Source organism: Emys orbicularis, chromosome 22, assembly GCF_028017835.1.
Source record: "Emys orbicularis isolate rEmyOrb1 chromosome 22, rEmyOrb1.hap1, whole genome shotgun sequence".
NCBI lineage: Eukaryota > Metazoa > Chordata > Testudines > Emydidae > Emys > Emys orbicularis.
This window is the reverse complement of record NC_088704.1, coordinates 2559806-2569859: the sequence shown is the minus strand read 5'-3', so window position 1 is coordinate 2569859 and position 10054 is coordinate 2559806.

Here is a 10054-nt window from a genome sequence, read left to right as displayed (position 1 = left end):
CTGCCCTGCAAACCTGAACTCCCAGCATTCTCAGGACACATGCTGATCCCTAGTGGCCACTGCTGATATCCAGCACCTCCCTCCTCCCTTAACCTGTGAGTCCCTCTCTGGATTGGAACTGGACTGGAACCAAAGACCATCTTGGAAGCAACATTACCAGCCCAAGCAGTCAAAAACTATGAGTTAGACCCCCCCAAAATCACAGGCTCTACCGCCGCCGCTTCATTCAGTCTTCGGCGGCAGGTCCTTCCCTCTGAAGAGCTGGCCCTGGGGGAGGGCGCAATTTTATATTCTTGCCTCGGGCACAAAAATACCTAGTTATGGCTCCGCTGGGATGTCTCCAGGGTTAGAGGAAAGAGGAAATAATCTTCAATATCCTGCAGGGGAGAGGCTAGCAACAGCAGAGTGCAGGGAACTTTGCCTCCTTCCCCCCTTCCCGCCCCCTACCCCCAATACACAGGCACCAGGGGATAGTTGGCTGGATGCTCATAGCCACACAGGATGCAAGTGATAGACTCTTCCCTAGCGTAACAGAATGTTTTCAGTAAAAATGGGGAGGGGGAAATGAAGCTAAATTTAGAGGGATGGGGGGGAATCACACTTTACTTTAGGATACACAGTTCTGCAAATTCTGGCCTCTTTAAGTAAGCACAAAGAGACAAGCAAGCATAAAGATTCTATGTTCTATGATTCTAAAGCAGCTGACAACTCATTCCATGGGAACACACTTTGCAGCAAAGTGGGGTTTATAGATGGCAGCTTCTCTTGTGAAAGATTTCCTTTTCAAAACCAGCTAATTAAACATTTCCACACAGGAAACCATATGAGCAGAAATGTTATCCCGAACACTAGCTCCTTAAATGTAAGTGTCTAAAGCCATTAGAAATGCCAGGTATGCTGATAATTATGTCTGCCACCTTTCATCACAGAACTTGCCACATACAAGCAAAAAGCTAAGAAATTCAAAAGAAAAACAAAATATCCCCCTTCCAATCCCCCCCACCCCATATATTGTGAGAAAGCTGGGGGCTGCTAACCCCTCAGTACACCCCTAACAGGAATGTTAAAAACTAGGGAAGTGAACATCATACAAACTGACCGTAGAAATCTCAGACCTCCTGACAGCACAAATTCCCTATGGCTCTGCCAGACAACAGTGGACAGAAATCGCAACCTTAACACCAAACAACAGTGGCATGGAGGAGGCACAACTGTGGTCTACTTAAAGAGATACAAAAAGAACAGGAGTACTTGTGGCACCTTAGAGACTAACAAATTTATTTGAGCATAAGCTTTCGTGGGCTACAGCCTACTTCATCAGATGCATAGAATGGAACACACAGAAAGAAGATATTTATACATACAGAGAACATGAAAAGGTGGAAGTAGCCATACCAACTGTAAGGCCAATCAATTGAGATGAGCTATCATCAGCAGGAGAAAAAAAAACTTTGAAGTGATAATCGAGATGACCCATAGAAGGGGTGAGGATACTTAACATGGGGAAATAGATTCAATTAGTGTAATGACCCAACCATTCACAGTCTCTGTTTAGACCTAAGTTAATTGTATCTAATTTGCATATTAATTCAAGTTCAGCAGTCTCTCTTTGGAGTCTGTTTTTGAAGTTTTTTTGTTGCAAAATTGCCACCTTCAAGTCTGTCACTGAGTGGTTAGAGAGGTTGAAGTGTTCTCCCACTGGTTTTTGAATGTTATGATTCCTGATGTCAGATTTGTGTCCATTTATTCTTTTGCATAGAGACTGTCTGGTTTGGCCAATGTACATGGCAGAGGGGCATTGCTGGCACATGATGGCATATATCACGTTGGTAGATGTGCAGGTGAACGAGCCCCTGATGGCGTGGCTGATGTGGTTAGGTGTTATGATGGTGTCTCTTGAATAGATATGTGGACAGAGTTAGCATCGGGCTTTGTTACAAGGATAGGTTCCTGGGTTAGTGTTTATGTTGTATGGTGTGCGGTTGCTGGTGAGTATTTGCTTCAAGTTGGAGGGCTGTCTGTAAGCGAGGACTGGCCTGTCTCCCAAGATCTGTGAGAGTGAAGGATCATCTTTCAGGATAGGCTGTAGATCTTTGATGATGCGCTGGAGAGGTTTAAGTTGGGGGCTGAAGGTGACAGCTAGTGGTGTTCTGTTATTTTCTTTGTTGGGCCTGTCCTGTAGTGGGTGACTTCTGGGTACTCTTCTGGCTCTGTCAATCTGTTTTTTCACTTCAGCAGGTGGGTATTGAAGTTTAAAGAATGCTTGATAGAGATCTTGTAGGTGTTTGTCTCTGTCTGAGGGATTGGAGCAAATGCGGTTGTATCTTAGAGCTTGGCTGTAGACAATGGATCGTGTGGTGTGTCCTGGATGGAAGCTGGAGGCATGTAGGTAAGTATAGCAGTCAGTAGGTTTCCGGTATAGGGTGGTGTTTATGTGACCATCACTTATTAGCATAGTATTGTCTAGGAAATGGACCGCTTGTGTGGATTGGTCTAGGCTGAGGTTGATGGTGGGATGGAAATTGTTAAAATCATGGTGGAATTCCTCGAGAGCTTCTTTTCCATGGGTCCAGATGATGAAGATGTCATCAATGTAGCGCAAGTAGAGTAGGGGCGTTAGGGGACGAGAGCTAAGGAAGCGTTGTTCTAAGTCAGCCATAAAAATGTTGGCATACTGTGGGGCCATGTGGGTACCCATAGCAGTGCCACTGACTTGAAGGTACACATTGTCCCCAAATGTGAAATAGTTGTGGGTGAGGACAAAGTCACAAAGTTCAGCCACCAGGTTAGCCGTGACATTATCGGGGATACTGTTCCTGATGGCTTGTAGTCCATCTTTGTGTGGAATGTTGGTGTAGAGGGCTTCTACATCCATAGTGGCCAGTATGGTGTTTTCTGGAAGATCACCGATGGATTGTAGTTTCCTCAGGAAGTCAGTGGTGTCTCGAAGATAGCTGGGAGTGCTGGTAGCGTAGGGCCTGAGGAGAGAGTCCACATAGCCAGATAATTCTGCTTTTAGGGTGCCAATGCCTGAGATGATGGGGTGTCCAGGATTTCCAGGTTTATGGATCTTGGGTAGCAAATAGAATATACCTAGTCGGGGTTCTAGGCATGTGTCTGTCCAGATCTGTTCCTGTGCTTTTTCAGGGAGTTTCTTGAGCAGATGGTGTAGTTTCTTTTGGTAATCATCAGTGGGATCAGAAGATAATGGCCTGTAGAATGTGGAGTTAGAGAGCTGCCTAGCAGCCTCTTGTTCATATTCCAACTTATTCATGATGACCAGGGGCGGCTCTAGGCACCAGCAAAGCAAGCACGTGCTTGGGGCAGCCCATTTGCAGGGGTGGCAGGGATCCAGCCTGGGAGCTGAGAACCAACAGGGGGCCCTGGGAGCTGTAGTTCCTTGGTTAGCTCCCTGCCTATAGAGCCAGCCCTGGAGCAGGGAAAGAACTACATTTCCCAGCATTCCCTTGGCCGCTATTAACAGGAAAGAGGGCGAGGGAGTGAGGTAGCTGAGACCTCATGCTGCAGCCTGCCGTGAATGGAGAGCTGCACTGTGAAGGTAGGGATACCATATTTTAACATTAAAAAAATAGGACACTCCACAGGGAGGGAGGGTAGCCCCACCCTGCCACCATCCACTCCCTCCGCCTGCCCCCCACAGAAACCCCAACCCATCCAACCCCCCTGCTCCCTGCCCCCTGATCACCCCTGCCCCTAACTACCCCCCAGGACCCCACCCCCTATCTAAGCGCCGTTGCTCCTTGTCCCCTGATTGCCCCCTCCTGGGACCCCTGCCCCTAACTGCCCCTTGGGACCCCATCTAAGCCTCCCTTCTCCTTGTCCCCAACTGCCCCCTCCTGAGACCCCCCCCAACTTCCGCCCTAGGATCCCACCCCCTACCTGTCCCCTGACAAACCCCTGGGACTCCCATGCCTATCCAACCGCTGTCTGTCCCCTGACTGCCCCCCCAAACCCCTGACCCATCTAACCCCCCCTTCTCCCTGCCCCTGACTGCCCCCCCGAACCTCCGCCCCATCCAACCCCCCAGCCCCCTTACCGTGCCACTCAGACCAGCGTGTCTGGCTCCGCGCAGTGCCAGACACACTGCTGCATACATACTGCCGTGCTCCCCCGCAGAGCCACAGCCCCCTTCCCCCCCCAGCACCTGCCTTCCAGATTTGAACACCTCAAAATTCAGGAGTGCTCAAGCTCAGTTTGGGCAGCTGTTACTTCATTTCTCCCAAATCAACTATACTGATCCACTGTAACTTGCTGTAGAAAAAGTAGGATAAAATTGAGCAAGAAATGCTTCCCAGTGGTTATTAGGACTGGAATTGCTATTTTCAACAGCCATTGTCTTTTTTGTTTGTTTGTTTGTGTAAAAGGAAGACAGTGATATTGCATTGGCAAATTCCCCATAGAAAGAAAGAGTGGAACAAAAGAATAATAAAGGCACCTCAACTTTTCCTCATTTATGGAGGACAGTCTTATAAGATGCATCCAGATATCCTCCAATCACACAAGCTGAAAATTGTTCCACTTTACTGCAGTTCTGTAACCATGTGGGAACCAATCCTGTCTGTATTCTGTGCACATCTAAAATTCCTGCTGAATGACCTGCCGTGGGAGCGAGTTACCAGTGACCCAGGGCTGCGGCGGAAGGAGGGTGCAGGGGGGGGGGGGGGAGAGAGCCCAGGGCTGGGGCAGCAGGAGGTGTGTGTGGGGGGCAATGGTGGGGGGGAATGAGGGAGCCCAGAGCTGGGGCGGCAGGGGGGGGGGGGGGAGAGCCCAGGGCTGGGGCAGCAGGGGGGTGCGGAGAGGAGCCCAGGTCTGGGACGGGGGGGGCAGCCAAATTTTTTTTGCTTGGGGTGGCAAAAAACCTAGAGCCGGCCCTGATGATGATGACAGCACCTCCTTTGTCAGCCTTTTTTTATTATGATGTCGGAGTTGTTCCTGAGGCTATTGATGGCGTTGTGTTCAGCACGGCTGAGGTTATGGGGCAAGTGATGCTGCTTTTCCACAATTTGAGCCCGTGCACGTCGACGGAAGCAATCTATGTAGAAGTCCAGTCTGTTGATACAATGTACTGCAGCCTGTGTGCAAATGTCCCCCTCAAGTGGCCAGTCCAGGCTAAAAGCTGCATGTTTCTCCTAAATGCAAACAATATGTGACTCAACCCTTCTGCTGACCCCTGGGCCTCTAACACAAGTGGTCAACATCCACTAATCATTGATTAACCCTTTCTAAGCCATTAGTAAATGGAAATGTAATATGAATTTTTTTGCAAGTCTACAACAAAAGCAGATCCAGGTGGCAAAGCTGCTGTCTATGGCTCGCTCCTGATAAGCAGCCAGCCGTAGGTTTGACAAAGACAAGAATGTCTCTAACGTTTGGTCTACACTAGTCCTTACTTCAGTATAACGTACATCACACCCCGGAGCGACATAAGTTACACCGACCTAAGCACCAGTGTGGATGTGCTATGTTGGCAGGAGAGCGTTTCCCACCGCCACCGAGGTGGACTTATTATGCCGATGGGAGAGCTGTCTCCCGTCAGCAGAGAGCGTCTTCACCAATGCGCTACATCTGCATCAGTGCAGCTGCGCTGATGTACCACTTCTAGTGTATACAAGCCCTAAGTCTGTTGCCCGGACAGGAATGCACGGGCGCTGGCTCCTTCCCAGGGGCGGTGAGTCTGCAGCTTGGCCATTGTTCTGTGGTACTGGGAACCAGGGGTATGGGGACCCCACAGCTGGTCAGCTCCCGGGTTGGGCAGCATGGTCTGGGCACACGGCACCACGAGAGGGGTGGCAGTGAGGCAGAGCTGGGATACCAGCAGGTCAGCAAGTGTGGGGCTACAGGCAGCACAAATGCCCCAGGCTGCTCCACATCCCAGTGGCCAGATCCACGCGTGGCCAGGGCCGCCTCTCCCCATGGTGCTAGGAAGCTCCATGGGGACACACTGGCTGACTTGAGGAAGGCACAAGGGGTTCGTCCCAGTGGCTGTGCCAGGGACAGTGCCCAGGCCCGCCCTGTCCCCCAGCTCCCCACTAGCCCCTGACTGCCCCTCCTCAGGGATGGTCACCAGTGCTTGGGGGGTGAGGCCACAGAGAGCAGGAATCTGGGAGAACACCCAGCCTTGGGAGACATCCGTCAGCTGCCTCAGATCCGTGGTCCCCATTCAGAGCCAGGCTGCCTGCGAGCGAGGCGTCTGGCTTGCTCCACCCAGCCCTGTCCTGCGCACACAGCCCCTGAACTGCAAAGGGCTCTTTGGAAGGGTCCCTCCGGCTTTGGGTGCAGGTTCCTGTCGGTCTCAGCAGGGAGACGCTGCTGAGCAGGATTCCCAGGGTTCAACACCCCAGCAGCAGCCAGCCGTCCCTCCTGTGCCTCCGGCTGCCCTGTTCTCAGCACCCAGCACCGGCCCCTGGGGGTCCCTGCCTTCACTCCCGCCCAGCGCCTCCCGCTGCACACCTGGCCCGACAACAGGCCCTTTGTGCGGCTTAGTCCCAGGCATTGACGCCATACGATGGAGCCGAGAGCACAGAGCCTGGCTTTCCCAAGGGCTGCTGGCCTGTGCTCTGCTAACGAGGTGCTAGGGCTGGGCTGGGCACTTCCCTGCCCTTTGCCAACTGGGCGGCAAAGGAAGCCACAGCAAAGCCAGGCTCATTTGGAGCTTGCCAAGCTCTGCGAGCCGGCCTTGGGCGCTGGCACCCACCCCCCACAAGCCCAGCATGGCTCTCCATGTACAGCCATGAGGCTGGGAACAACCCGGACCGTCCCAGCTCTGGGGAGGCCGCTCGGCTGCCTGCCTGCCTGCAGCTGAAGCAGGCCGCAGACACCATGCTGCTCCAAACAATCCAAAGGGTGAATGCAGCACAGGTGAAAGAAGGCAGACTGGGCCCCCCAGCACCCTCTCTACACACCGGGCCTGGCACGGACAGCAAGTTTAGTGCCCCCTGTGCAGACACTGCCCCCTACAGGTACAGCACAGCACATACCACACACCCCGCCCCTGCCCATACAGCAGGGGAGAGATGCCAAGGATTGGCTGTCCTTACAAGTGAGATTTACAGCCCCAAAGATTTACGTCCCAGTGGGGTGTTAGGTCACCGCTTACGACAGGGACTCTCATCTTTGGGCCTTGGCGACACCCAGGAGTCCAGGTTTTTAATCCAACCAGCAATTCATCGTTTGTTTTAAAACATACACTGCTTAATAGTGCAGATGAAACACTTCCATGTCCGAGTTCACACTAAACGCTGGGGCATGTGAGACGTCTCTATGCAACGTAAACCAGTGGATTTTAATAAAAACAATTATTTGCTGGTTGGAACAAAAACTTGGATGGTTGGAGATCCCTGAGGCCCAGAATTAATAACCCCTGGTTTAGACATGGAGTCAGTGGACAGAACAAGAGAAATATTCAAAAATAAACTGGTTTTATATTCAAAAAGATATTCAGAAAGAAAACTGTTTTATCAATACAACAATATGTTTATTTTGCATATCACCTGGTCATAGTGCTCATCCATTTGAAAAACACCTTGCAGTCCAAATACTATTTGGGGTAACACCCCCACAGCCCCCCCCCCAATAGTCTGGTGGTCAGGACACCCCCCTCACACAGCTTGGTGGTCAGGACACTCATCTAGGAGACTAGAGACCCAGGTTATTGCTCATATCTAAGGCTCTGTCTTTGTCACGGAGATCACGAATTCTGTGACTTTCTGGGACCTCCGGGACTTCTGCAGCGGCCGGTGCACCTGGCCTGGGGGCCACCTGAGCAGCTCGGGCAGCCCCTGGGCCAGTTGCACTGGCTGCTGCTGGGGCAGTCTCACCCCCCACCAGCAGCAGGAGTTTGGGTGTGTGTGGAGGGTCAGGGCTGGGGGTTGGGGTGCAAGGCAGTGCTTACCTGGGGGGAGCTCCCCGGAAGGGCGACAGGAACTCCCCTCCCTCATCTCCTAGCTCCACGTGCTGCCTCTTCCCACAGGCACAGTCCCCGCAGCTCCCATTGGCCACGGTTCCCAGTCAACGGGAGCTGCAGAACCGGGGCTTGGGGCAGAGCAGAGGCAGCCCATGGAGCTAGGAGCTGCCGTAGTGTTGCCAACTTAGTGATTCTGGCCTGGTCTACACTACGAATTTAGGTCGAATTTAGCAGCGTTAAATCGAATTAAGCCTGGACACGTCCACACGACGAAGCCCTTTTTTTCGACTTAAAGGGCCCTTTAAACTGGTTTCTTTACTCCACCTCCGACAAGAGGATTAGCGCTGAAATTGGCCTTTCCGGGTCGGATTTGGGGTAGTGTGGACAGAATTCGACGTTATTGGCCTCCGGGAGCTATCCCACAGTGCTTCATTGTGACCGCTTTGGACAGCGCTCTCAACTCAGATGCACTGACCAGGTAGACAGGAAAAGCCCCGCGAACTTTTGAATTTCATTTCCTGTTTGCCCAGCGTGGAGAGCACAGGTGACCACGCAGAGCTCATCAGCACAGGTAACCATGATGGAGTCCCAGGATCGCAAAAGAGCTCCAGCATGGACCGAACGGGAGGTACGGGATCTGCTCGCCATATGGGGAGATGAATCAGTGCTAGCTGAACTCCGTAGCAGTAAACGAAATGGCAAAATATTAGAAAAAGTCTCAAAGGCCATGAAAGACAGAGGCCATAACAGGACACACAGCAGTGCCGCGTGAAAATTAAGGAGCTAAGGCAAGCCTACCACAAAGCCAGAGAGGCAAACAGAAGGTCCCGGGCAGAGCCGCAGACATGCCGCTTCTATGCGGAGCTGCATGCCATTCTAGGGGGTGCAGCCACCACTACCCCAACCCTGTGCTTTGACTCCATCAATGGAGAATCACGCAACAGGGAAGCGGGTTCGGGGTACGAGGAAGATGAGGATGAAGACAATGAAGACAGCTCACAGAAAGGAAGCGGAGAAACCGGTTTCCCCAACAGCCAGGATATGTTTATCACCCTGGACCTGGAACCAGTAACCCCTGAACTCACCCAAGGCGTGCTCCCAGACCCTGAGGGCACACAAGGGACCTCTGGTGAGTGTACCTTTGTAAATATTACACATGATTTAAAAGCAAGCGTGTTTAATGATTAATTTGCCCTGGCAATCGCGGCCAGTACAGCTACTGGAAAAGTCTGTTAACGTGTATGGGGATGGAGCGGAAATCCTCCAGGGACATCTCCAGAAAGCTCTCCTTCATGTACTCCCAAAGCCTTTGCAAAAGGTTTCTGGGGAGGGCTGCCTTATCCCGTCCGCCATGGTAGGACACTTTACCACGCCAGGCCAGTAGCACGTAGTCTGGAATCATTGCATAACAAAGCATGGCAGCGTATGGTCCCAGTGTTTGCTGGCATGCAGACAACATCCATTCCTTATCGCTCTTTGTTATCCTCAGGAGAGTGATATAATTCACGGTCACCTGGTTGAAATGGGGTGATTTTATTAAGGGGACATTCAGAGGTGCCCGTTCCTGCTCAGCTGAACAGAAGTGTTCCCCGCTGTTAGCCACGCGGTGGGGGGGAGGGGTGAAGTGATCATCTCAGAGAATTGGGTGTGTGTGTATGGGGGGGTAGTTGGGTTTGTGCTGCATGTTAACCCGGAAACCGCAGCCCCTCCTTTTACATTGCAAACCCATTTTAAATGGCCAACCCAACGGGTGCTTGGTATGGGAAATGAGGGCGCTGCTGTTTGAAACCGTTCCCACATGTTATGAAGGTTAAAAAAGCCAAAAGACTGTGGCTTACCATGGCTGCCTGCAAGCCGAATTCTGTTGCCTGGCACTGCGTGAGTGATCTCTCACACCAAACCGGCAGGCCCTCAATATAAGAGGAAAAATGCGACCTTGTAACGAAAACACATGTGCTGTGTAATGTGAACAGCAAAATTTAACGTGAAAGAGTGTACCCATTGTTCTCTAAAATGTGTCTGTTTTAACCACCTCTCCCTTCTCCTCCACCAGCTGCAAATGTTTCTCCTTCGCAGAGGCTAGTGAAGATTAGGAGGAGAAAACGGTGGACTCGGGATGATATGTTCTCG